Consider the following 12,858-nt stretch of genomic DNA (forward strand, 5'->3'; position numbering starts at 1 on the left):
TGGCGGACGATAAGCCCTCTCATACTTTTTCACATTAGTGAGTGGCATTTTCCTAACAGGGTGATCAGACAATTTGGTCTCCAAAAGGATGTCCCATCAGAATGTAATACTGAACCTCTACTGCATAACATCGACCTAAGAACTAGAGATTGGTGTGAAAAAGTTGCACATTTGGGAGTGTGATGGTACTATCGTGCAAGGTTTATAGCAACGGGGTATCCAATTTGACAATTTGATAGGGATGCAACTAAAAATTACATCAATTGGTACAATATTATTAAAAGTTGCTACGTTACTCGTCTAGGAGCAACTGTGTGGTCATCTGGTACATAATTAAATATTATCTAATATTTTTAATTTAAATTTATTTTAAATATTGTCTAATTTTTTATAATACATAGATATCAAACAATAGCCATCTTCGCGATGTTGCAAATGATCCAAATAAGGTCCTTACTATATGTAGTAACAATGAGAGTTATATGGAGGAGATACATTAAATGTACCATATACCTATTGCACCTCCACTAGTTCCTAAGTGTAGGGGACGTGCTCAAGTAGAAGAAGATAAGTTCAATGAGGACAACCACAATGTAGAAGAATTGCCTCCTATAACACAGATGCAGAGTCAGATTGGTTATGCTAGTCCGATGATGATGTCCCCTTTTGGTTCAGGATATTATGATTCAGAGGTTTGTTCATCATATTCATACATGCATGGACATGGCGTGGCCGTGGAGAGCATAATGAATATTTATATGTACAAAAGCCACCAAAGCAACATCAAGAGGAACCAGAGCAACCTAAAGTTCAAAGTCAATGACGACAATTGGCTCGAAATCGGCGACATCCACCCTGTGGGACACTTTTTTTTTTTTATGATGATTTTAAAATAAATGAGAAACATTAAATTGTTGTATTGATATGAACATTTTAATCTTAATTTTATTAATTTTCAATTATGAATCATAGTTGTAACATGGAAGAAAAAAAGAATTTGTTATTTTTCACAATGTTTCTTAGAGTTAATTTTACTTATTATTAAGAAATACAATAGGTATTCTTATTAAGAAATAGAACGCTAGATTTGCGTAAGATACTTTGTTTAAGGAAGGTAAAGAATTAAATACTTTCTTTAAGGAAGGTAAAGGATTAATATTAAAAAAAGAAAAAATGGTCAAGTGTTGGAAACTCGACCATTCTTGGTTGAATTTTGAACACGAGACAAAGAGGGAGTCGAGTATTCAATCTTCGACCTACATCATTTAAAAAAAAAAAATCGTACCGATCAAATCCTCAAACTATAATATTTCTCTAATTACTTTTAAATCTACAATATTTCACTAATTATTTATCAAACCTATGATAATATTGATCCAATTTGACCATATAGAAACATACATACATGAATTGTGTCTGAAATTGAGGAGCCCCATATATAATGAATAGTGTGGGAGTAGGCCTCAGCTTTATACAACGAATAGTGATGATTTGGAGCCGTCGCTCTCATATTTCCATAAGTTTCTGATGGCTTCTGTATTTCTTTTTTCAACTTACCTTTTTTAGGGTTTTATACATAAAATAAAAGAGACCTTCTTTAATTAATTGGAGCCTGCAACTGTCATTTTCTTTCTTTATTTCTGAATCCCACAAGGGATTGAAAAAAGGGTTTCATCCTCTTATCTCTCTCTAACAACTTTCTTTGGATTTAAATAATGCTAGTATTTTTTTTTTAATATTATTTTTCGATTTCCAACTCTATATTTTCAACTTTGGTTTATTTTAGAATATGTATATACATTTAAATAGCTCATTTTAGTTTTTATACTTTCAATTTTGGTTCATTTTTTTTTATCCTTTGATCAACTTTTAAAACGACAATTTTGGTTGTCCCTTAGAAATTAAACAGAAATGAAAATGAAGAGATCAAATTGTCACTTTTTAAAAATATAAGGACAAAAAATAAGCATAAGTTAAAACGGACCAAAAAAGTATAGAGACCTAAGCAAACAAAAATCTAAAGAATTTTTTAACAATTTAGTTCTAATCATGAAAATTCTCATCTAGTTTAAGTGTTTACGTTAATTGACTTAATCTCTATAATTTATAAATATATCTAATTTTAAATCAGTTTATCAATCTACATCATAAGAAACTTCATTAAATATTAACAATATTTTCATAATAGGAACTAAATCGTTATAAATTGTAAAGTATAAGGACTAAATTGTTATTTATTAAAGTTTAATGACTAAATTGTTACAAATTTGAAAGTATAGAAGCTAAATTATTACCGACTAAAGTTTGAGGGACTAAATTGTTACTTTCATCAAAGTTTAGGATCAAAAGTTTTTTGGAAAATTTTCACATATAGAAAAAATGTGAAACTATTTACAGAAATAATAAAAAGAAACACTGATAGACTTCATTTATCAAGTATCAATGATAAACTTTGTTTCTATCATTGGACAGACTTCTATAAACCTTTATCAAAGAAGATTAAATTTTACTATTTATGTAAACAGTTTTTCTTATTTTTCTATTTTTGAATTTTTTTTTTTAACGTAAACTATAAGTTTATTAAAGTTTGATTAAAATAATATGTTTCCATTTTTAAGAATATAGCAATGAGAAATGGGGATCGGAACTTTTAACTTTAAAAGTATATGATATATCACAAATTCATGTGAATATAATATTAAAAAATAACCCAATTTTGGTATGAAATTTCTAATTTTTTTTTCCTTTTTTCTAGAATAAAGTGTTAATATATAGAGAGACATTCTTTAATAGCAGGCTGCAACTGTCATTTTCTTCTTTTATTTGTGAAACCCACAAAGGCTATGAAATAGAGGTTCCATCCTCTCTCTCCCTCTTAGCTTTCTTTGGATTTAAATAATTATACTACTTTTTAAAATACTACTTTAATTATATTTACTAAGATGAATGTTTAAAAAATACACCGATCAAAATTGAATCTACGCCAGATATATAATAACATTTTAAAATTACCTGATCAAAGAATCATAACAAAAAATACGGTGACAAAAAATATTTAAAGTTTTTTTTTAAAGTTATATATATTTTCTAAAATTTGGTACTTTTAAGAACTTTCAATTTCAAAATTAAAATATATATCACAAATTTGAAAAATGAATCATTCATGAATTTGTCTTTTCGAGAGAAAATCGTAAGAATATCCTGTAAAACGAAGAAACTCAGTGTGATGTCAACCACTCTTGATCAGTAAAGGATTGAAAAAAAATATTGATAATAAAAAGTAATATGGAGTGTTTTCGATATACATTTGATGAATGAATCTTATTATTTATACACATTTAATTTTTATGTAATTGACGTTTAGGCTCGTAATTGTCCTATAATTCGCGAAACTAATGGGTCTTATTCTTTGGACAGGGATCATTTCCGATACCTCTGCATAAATTTGTATAATAGGTTTTTTTAACAATAATTCAAATTTCGACGAATTTTCAGTTTAAACATTAAAGCAATTAAAAAGATCGATTGTCTTGTGATGCCATCTCATTTTATTCTCTTCTCTATTATTTTTTCTGCTCCTGTCGTTTTCTGAAAGGAAATTCTTTTTTTTCTTTTCCTCAAAAAAGAAAATAAAGAATAAAAACACCAAGTAATTGGTGGATTTTTTTATTAAAAAGCTTTGGACATTTAATTAAATTGAGTAAAGTATATATTTAATAATTAAAATCATATCAGCTTGATCCTAAAAAATATTGCTCCTAGGGCTCCATTAAGTAATTATTTGATTTTTAATTTTTTGTTTTTGAAAAATTGTATTTATTTCTTACAACTTTTTACAACAATTTTCATGTTTCATAACAAAAAAAATTATTTGCATTCATGAAAAAATAAATAAGAATTCATATTAAATTGTGAAAATAAAAACAATTTTTTTAAAAAAAAATTCAAAATTTAACTTTCATTTTTAAAAATATCTCAAAAAAGTAGAGGTTAGAAGTTGGGTGTTGGTGATATTTCTTTAAGTCCGATGGATATCTCTTGGGTTATCTCTGCATTTAACTTATTTGACAAAAGGATGTTTTCTGGAAATATTGTTTTTGCAAAATATTTTCATTATGTGACAAATCTTGTATGTTGTATATTTGCAGATCTTTCGTCTTCTTTGTGCGCGATTATTTTTGGAAGTTAGGTTGCTCATTTGAGTGTCCACTATGCATATTTAAAAATTTTCAGTCTCTTGAGAGTTGGGTGTCGTTTTCACGAAAGATATCGAGAGTCGTTGTCTTGTGAAGTATTTTTGTCACAAGTGTGGTGTAAAACTTGAAGGCATCGAAGATTGTATTGTTGTAGAGTTAAAGATATACTGCAAGCTATTTTTGTGCTTCATCAGTAGACTACTTGAGAAGGGATTGTCAAGCTTAGAGGGTGTCTAAGAAAAATGAGTGAAGTGATCTTTACTAAAGAGGGAAAGAAAAGATCAAGTGAGAGGGAGTCTTACGACTTAAGGAGAGCTTAGGTCTAACTGAGAGGGTGTCTCAATCTTGGGGGGAGCCTAAGAAGTTCTTCGCTGATATTACTACTTAGGGGGAGCTTAAGTTACCAAGAGAGAGAGTTTCAAGTCTAAGGGGAGCATAGGTGAACAGTTGAGTGATTAGGTTCTACAGGAGTCACTGTAATCTTGTTATTACAGATATGTATTATTTTGTAATTGCTTGTCATCTATTTTAATGAAGTTATCTTTCTGCTCTCTAGACATAGGTGGTATTCATCGAACTAGGTTACCAATCTTTGGTGTTTCTTTTATATTTATTCATGTCTATTTGATATTTTGTGGAATGCTATAACATTATTCTTAACAAGTAGTGGATCTAGAATTTCATGTTTGGGGACATGAATGCATATAAAATTAGAAGTTTAGCCCATAAACTTTTAGATTTGTGTTTATATATAGTTCATAAACTTAAAAGAGAAAAAAAAGTTTAACAAGTCCATGTATTCTCACTTATGTGTTTATTAGATTCACAAAATATCAATTAGACATTAAATTTACTTTGGACTTAATAGGTATTATTACACATCTTTTTAAAAATAATTTATCTATTAACTATAAAATTTAAAACTTAAAGTTTCAATAAGACACAAATGATTTTTTTCTTATCTTATAAAACAGTTAATTCTTAAATATTTTAAATATTCTTTTAGATCTATTACGTATAAAATTAAATTTATAAATTGGTTAGATATTTTTAAAGACTAGAGTCAAAACTGAAAGCTTAGAGATTTGTGAGTAACAATTTTCGAAATTTAGGGACTAATCTTGTAATTTTAAATGCATAAATATTATATATATATATATATATATATATATTAAGTAATATTAGTTATAAAATTATTATAAATCTCTATAGAATCATTCATCTAAACATATAAGCAAAATCATTTAATCAAATTTTATAAAGATTAACAAATATTTATATATTTGTATATGTATATGGGAGAAAAATAAAAAAAGAATTAAGTTTTCCAAATATAATGCAAGTGTACTAAACGTATAATAAAATGTAAAGATATTTTTCCAATATATATATATATATATATATATATATATTTGGTGAATAACTCATTTAGAAAATAAATGAAAAGTACAAGTCTCAAGGTTTGAACCTAGGACCTGCTATACACCTGCAAGAACGGTGCCGTTCCATTTCGATTCTTATTTAAACAAATAGTATATATAGTATAGAACTTCAATTTTTTAATCTTAAATAAAAATTTAAAAAACGTGCCAACCGAGGGATACATGCTTCCTGATCCCTTCAGATCAGAGATTAGTTTCTCTGTTCGCAACTACTTTTGACGTTTAGATATTTCTATATTTTTTTATAATAAAAATTAAGAAATTTAAAAGTTGGAATGGAGTTTATAAGCATAATTTTTAAAATAAAAACTAAAAATAATTAGTTCATTTGCAAAGATACTATCTACCCAGATGAAATAAAATTCAAGTTTAAAATAAATGTTGATGTATAAATAGCTCCTACATTTTTAGGTAATATTTAATTTTGTTTTAAAGTTGGTTTTAAATTTACTTGACCGCATTAAAAAATGAGTAATTATTTTAAATGACAAAATCATTGAAAATTTTTAAAATATAAAGAATTGATAGACATTTATCAGTATCAATGTTAGTGATAGATACTGATAGATACTGATAGACATTATCTATTAATGTTTATCATTAATAGGCAGCCACATTTTGTTATGTCTGTAAACAAATTCCCTCATTTTAATATATTTGAAAACAATCCTTAAAAAATTACAGCTCAAAAAAATCTATCTAAAAAATCCGAATATCATTAAATTTCAATATATCATTAAATTATTGTGTTATTAAGATAATTGAAAAGGGAACATAATTGATAGAACCTAATTTGCTCATCAATAAATTCTCGTCTATAAGTGGTATGTTAATTTAACTGTTTTACCTATTTATCTGTTCATAGCACGACTTTATTACTAAACCTCGCATCGAGTAAGTTTGGCCTTTGTTGACATTATTCTAGTCTACTCTCAAAAGAATTAATATAAATAATAATTTTTTTAGTACAATGAAATAAGAAAAATTCGAAGTTAACCATGTGTCAAATGGATTATACTCGTTTTGATATACCAATACCTAATTTGTCGAACTAAAAAATTGAAAAAAAGTAAACAAACTAAGAATATAAATTAAATGCAAAATATATGATTTAATATAATATAAGATAAATATATTATTTATATGTTTAGTCATTTGTTTATTTCTTTAATTATTTATTTGATAATGATGATTATAAGAGATGGGGACATGATGGTCGGAGATGGGAAGCAAAATCATGAACCATGAGCATTGGATGCAATTATATGCCATCAGAGTGCGTAACTATTTTTCCTCTCTCTCTCTCTCTCTCTCTCTTTTTTTTTTTTTCCCTTCTTATTATTTTTCTTTATTATTATTATTATTAAAACATAATTTAACATTGCCCCACATTAATCAATCAACTCTCTTTCAATCCCTTTTCTTTAATATTTTAATCATTCAAATTCCTACAATTTAGGTTTTAAATTTGCTTGTTAAGTTCAAAGAATTCAAATTCCCATTCCTTTACTCGAAGATTCATAGGCATATTAAATATTAACTTTTTTTTACTAACAATTTAGTCTCTGTATTTTTAATTTTATAACGATTTACTCTCTCAATTTTAATATGTAACAATCTAGTCATTGTGCTCTCTAATTTGTAATAACTTAGTCCCTCACGTAAAAATTTCATCAAAATTATATTTAATTTTTAATATTTTATGATGTAGACTTTATACTTTGCAAAAATATTGAATCTCTAATTAGTTTAACAGATTACTTATGCATTGAATCTCATGAAATCTTATCATTAATTTCTACAATATGGACTATAATTGTTATAATTTTTAAAGTATTGGGACTAAATTGTTTAGTAAAATTCAATGACTAAATTGTTACAAAACTTAAGTATAGGGACTAAATTGTTACAAACCAAGTTTAGAGACCAAATCGTTACTTCTGTGAAAGTTTAGGGATTAAAAGCGATTTTTAACCTAAATTGGCGATATTCTCGATCTCATCAATGGGGAGTCTTCTTTGAAAGCGTCTGTCCCTATGGTCATTCATTCGGATTTTGAATGACATCAAATGGGGATGTCAACAGCAGGATTTCGATGAGCTAGAGCTGTTCTTGGCCTGCTAGCCGATGCTAGATTTTGAGCCTCTGAGCTCGCATATTTTTGGCTCAGAATCGCTTTGCAATTAAGAAGAGTTGCTTCGGCGTGGAAAAAGACTCCTCTTCTCTTTAGTCTCATTCGTTTCCTCCATCTTTATACTTAGTTTGGTATCTAAATTTTACAATTTATTTATTTGGTTTCAATTATTTAGGTCCCTTTTGATAATCATTTTGTTTTTTATTTTTTGTTGTTGAAAATTAAATCTATTTCTTCATCATTTCTTACAATGGTTTGCATATTTCTTAAGTACAATAGTTGAATTCTTAGCCAAATTTAAAAAACAAAAACTATTTTGTAAAAGCTATTTTTTTAATTTTCAAAATTTAGCTTGTGTTTTTATACCATTGGTAGAAAATAGATAACAAAAAAAATTGAAGGTAGAAATAGTGTCTATAAGATTAGTTTTTTTAAAAAAAAACAAAAAATCTAATGATTAACTAACGATCCTTAATATTCATTTTAAATTGAAAAGTTAGTCATGGAAAGATTTATGTTCACAAAAGTGATGCTATTAAATTGAAGGAATATGATATAGCAACATCCAAAATTTTATTTTTCAAGAATTTAGGTTTTCGAACTAAATCCTTTTTTAATGATGCATGGTGCTGTTAAAAAAGAATCATATTATAATTTATATAAGAGGTTGGGATTTAAAATTTTTTGACTTATAAGAAACTTTATTAATATCTTAAATAGCTAAATTAATTACCTCCAAAACAACTAGATTCGAGTTGATATGTTTAAATTATTATTAATCTATTAAAAAGTCGATGATATTTTAACGACTTTGCCAGGTTTAAGTTAGTAAAATTTGAATTAAAAAAATAAAAAAAAGTTCAACAAAATATTTTAACACCCATTATTGATCGTTCTACTAACAAGGTTCAATTTATACAAAAATTTGCGTATCATGGAATTGAAATGGGAATTAAGTACTTGATGAATATATTTTGTTTTTAACTAAAAAGAGCTGATTTTTTATTTTTGTTTTTCAAGACTATTTTATCCATATTTTTTATAATGATTTATATTTTTCGTACAATAATTGAATTCTGAGTCAAATTCAAAAAACAAAAACAACTTTTTGAAATATACTTTTGTTTAATTCTCAAAATTTGACTTAGTTTTGTAAACCATCGATGAAAAATAGATAACAAAAGAAGAAATTTGAAGGTGGGAGTAGTGTTCATAAACTTAATTTAAAAAACAAAACAAAATGTTTAGGCCAAAAAGACACTTCTTTATGGCAAATTCTTATAAATAGAAAAAAAAAAAATACTTATACTTTACAGTAAAAAGTTCAAGTTTGTACTTTTTGAACTTTTAGCTAGAAAGTATAAATATTTTTTATATTTAAAAAACCCCTTTTCTATCAATTTTATTAGTAGTAGTAGTAAGATTTTTATCAAACTAATTCAGTTTGTTTGTTAAAATATCATTTTGGTCTCCATACTTTGAAACTTGTTCAATTTTAGTCCTTGTATTTTCGATAAATCTTAAATTTAGTTCTTACTATTAGTTTATTGTGGATTTTTCATTACCTTTTATTTTTTATTCATATTTTCACTCTAAATTTTGAAAACATATTTACATATTGTGTTTGTCTGCATGAAAATTGTTATGATTATTTAATCAATTTCGATAAAAATTAATTTCAAATCACTAAATTTAAGATTTACTAAAAGTGCAGAGACTAAAATTAGATACTTAAAAGTTTAGGGATTAAAATTGAATTAATTTTAAAGTATAAGAATCGAAATGATATTTTAACCTCTATGTTTTTTAAAGAAAAAAAAACATATTTAGTTTTTTTTTTGGAAAGAATAAACATATTTAGTTTTATATGTGGGTTTTGAAGAAAAATAGAAATAGAAAAACATGGTGGGAGTCAAAACAGGCAATAATTGGAGGGGGCAACATGAGATTATAGTTGACTAAAGAAGAGTGGTAAAATTGGGAATTTAGAAAGAAATGGGGGACCAAAAGGAAAAGAAAAGGAATGGGGAAACAAAGTAGTGTGGTCCTTGAATCTTTTAAACTATCGATTTTCCCCCTAACATGCGGTGAAATCCAAGGCAATCCAAATGGTCCCCCTTTTCTTCTTCTTTTTTTTTTTTTTTTTAACTCACTCGTAATTATGGTATTCAACTGATATTTTTAGATTTACATAAATTTCACATAATCAACATTTTTTTATTATATTAAAAAAATTCATGGCACATTAAAAATAATCAACAAAATATTCTTCACTAATTTTATTATTTTATATTTCTATTATAATTTTTCTAGAATATTTCATCATCATTAATATTTTCATTAACATTGACATTTTAAACCTTATCTATAATTCACATTAGTCACTTTTATAAAAAAAAAAAATATTTCATTTCATCACGTTATAGTTTTGCTTTTATAAACATCTTAATAGTGGGATGAACCTCATATTATTTTTAAAAAAGAACAGTGGTGTGGCAAATATCATTTCTCATAATACCTTAAATTTGTCTGATACCTCTGCAAAAATATACAAGTTTACATTGCAAGGGATATTCTTTCCCAAATAAACCGATTTAGTAAAAATATAACGATAAATATATGTTTTACTCTACAGTAAATATTTGCTTCACACCTAATATTTTTTAGGTTAGAACACTTTTAGCTTTGAATTTCTGAATTAGTAACTATTTAATTTTTAAACTTTTTTTTTATTGGCAATTTAGTTCATGAAACATCCTCTTTCCCTTTTTCTCATCCCTCTCTCTTTTTTTTTTTTGGCTAAGTAAATAGATAAAGTTTAGTTTTTTTTTTTTTTTAATTCAAAGCTAATTTTTCTTTTAAAAAATGGAGAGAAAGTCCAAATGCAAATAAGGATACATATCCATGTCAAGGAGGTTCCCCCCCACATTCAAATTAGGAATCCTACCACCAAATTAGGGGGAGAATGAAAAAACAAAAAAGAGAAGGAATCCTAAGCCTAAAGCAAACAATGTCCATCACAAACCAAAATTATGCATTATTATTTATTATTCACTCCAAGACAGAAAAAATGGGCTTCATTGTGGGACCCATTTGATCCTCACAAATTGCTGGTCAATAAATAAAGCCTCTTCCCCATTTTCTTATTCCACAAAATAATATGATGATTGGATCTCATTCTCATCTCTTTTTCATCTCCTCACACATTGTACTATATCCGATAGCCTACCAATCCCACTCTTCCCAAATCTATGTTTCTTCAAACAAAATATCCATTTATACTTAAACTCTAACTTTAGACTTGTATCAAGTAAAAATAAACTTGAAATTTTATAACCACGTCAATTTATACCTTTCATTACATTTCATTTGAAAAAACATCATGTAATTAGACTTATAACTGTATAAATTAAACTTCTAAACTTTTTTAAGTGAATCAATTTAAACTCTTCGTTAGAATTTCCTTTGAGAATTGCCCATTTTGTAAAACTTACATTATTTAAGAAGTTTACACATGTGTGACAATTGATGTAAGGATGATTTTCAAATGTAATGACAAAGAAGAGTCTAAATTGATTTGTCTAAAGAAATTTATAAGTTTAATTGATGAAATTAATTAGTTTTACACGAATTGTAAAAAATGGTGTAAATTGACACACTTACAAAAGTTCAAAGTTTAAATTGTTGATACGACAAGCCCAAAGTTTAAGAAATAAATTGATATTTTCCTTCTTCTTAACTATTATTTATTTTCTTCACCCAAATTTATTAGAAAAATTTATATGTTTCTAATTATCCTTTCATTGTAGCTTAGTAAGTTCAATTTTTTACCTAAAAGTTGTTAAATTGAAAAAGAAAACAGTGTGTATGTGTTTTCCGGATGTTCTTATGGAATGTGTCAAATTTAAGTTTCTGTCCATCTTTAGTACAACCTTTCAGGTAAGTTTGGTCAATCTACCAACATTTTTTTATTAGAGATTTTTGTCTGTTTCAAATTATTGTCATGGAAAATTTCTTAAGTTGTAATGTTGATGAGGTAATATATGTTGAATTTTGTAGTAATCTACCATATATAACTAAAATAATATATCATAAAAATAGTAGTTAAAGTATAAGTATAAATATAGTAAAAGTAAAATGCAAGTCAAATTCATACCATATTTGGTTAGTTCTCGTAATGGTTAGGTTTTATTTATTTTTTAATTTTTGAGAAAGACCTGTAATGGTTATGATTTAACTAACTATTTCAACCAATCAACGGTTATCTCACTGAAGTGAGGAACTCCATGGATGAAATAAAAGAGCTAGCGCTCTCTTTGAGTCCATCACGTTGTCTTTCTCTTTCAGTCATGGGGATGAGAATCATGGAGCTCACTGTATTGCCCATGTTGCAGCTGGTTTTGAAAACTTTTTTAGGAGAATATTTCTTCCATTATTTGTAAAATTCTCCATTTCTCCTCTCTTTCAAGGAGGCTTCCACAAGTTTTGATTTTTTTCAAAGTCGTAGTAAGGAAGATCTTGTGGAAAAGATGAAGATGGAGATTCAATTTGTAGGGTTGGAGTGCAAGGAAATAGAAACCCTCCAACACGTATTCTCCATAAGCTATGTTGAAATAAAGGTTATCTAACTCACGACATAACTTGTTAATCACACGATGTTACAGTATATTCAAAAACATCATAGATACATGCAGAAAACTAAAGCCAGAATGAAAAACAAAGTTCGGTAATCCAATTCGATGCAATACCACCTATGTTTGGGGGACAGTGTGTCAATGGAAAGATATATTCACTAATATAAAGTCAAACAATTAAAACAATGTACTTATTTGTAAATAAACGGTAATTACAGTGATACTTGAATGACTCAACTTAGATAACTATCACTTAGGTTTCTCCTAAGTGTGAAACTCCCTCACAATAAAACTTAGGCTCCTCTTAAGTGTGCGATCCCTAACCTTTAATGTACTTAGACTCTCTCTAAGTATAATAATATTAGTAAATGAACACTTAAGGCCCGTTTGATAATGTTACTGTTTCCCGTTTTCTATTTCCCATTCTCTGTTTCTTGTTTCTTGTTTCCTCT

Source organism: Benincasa hispida, chromosome 8, assembly GCF_027475165.1.
Source record: "Benincasa hispida cultivar pf3 chromosome 8, pf3_genome.v1.1, whole genome shotgun sequence".
Lineage (NCBI taxonomy): Eukaryota > Viridiplantae > Streptophyta > Magnoliopsida > Cucurbitales > Cucurbitaceae > Benincasa > Benincasa hispida.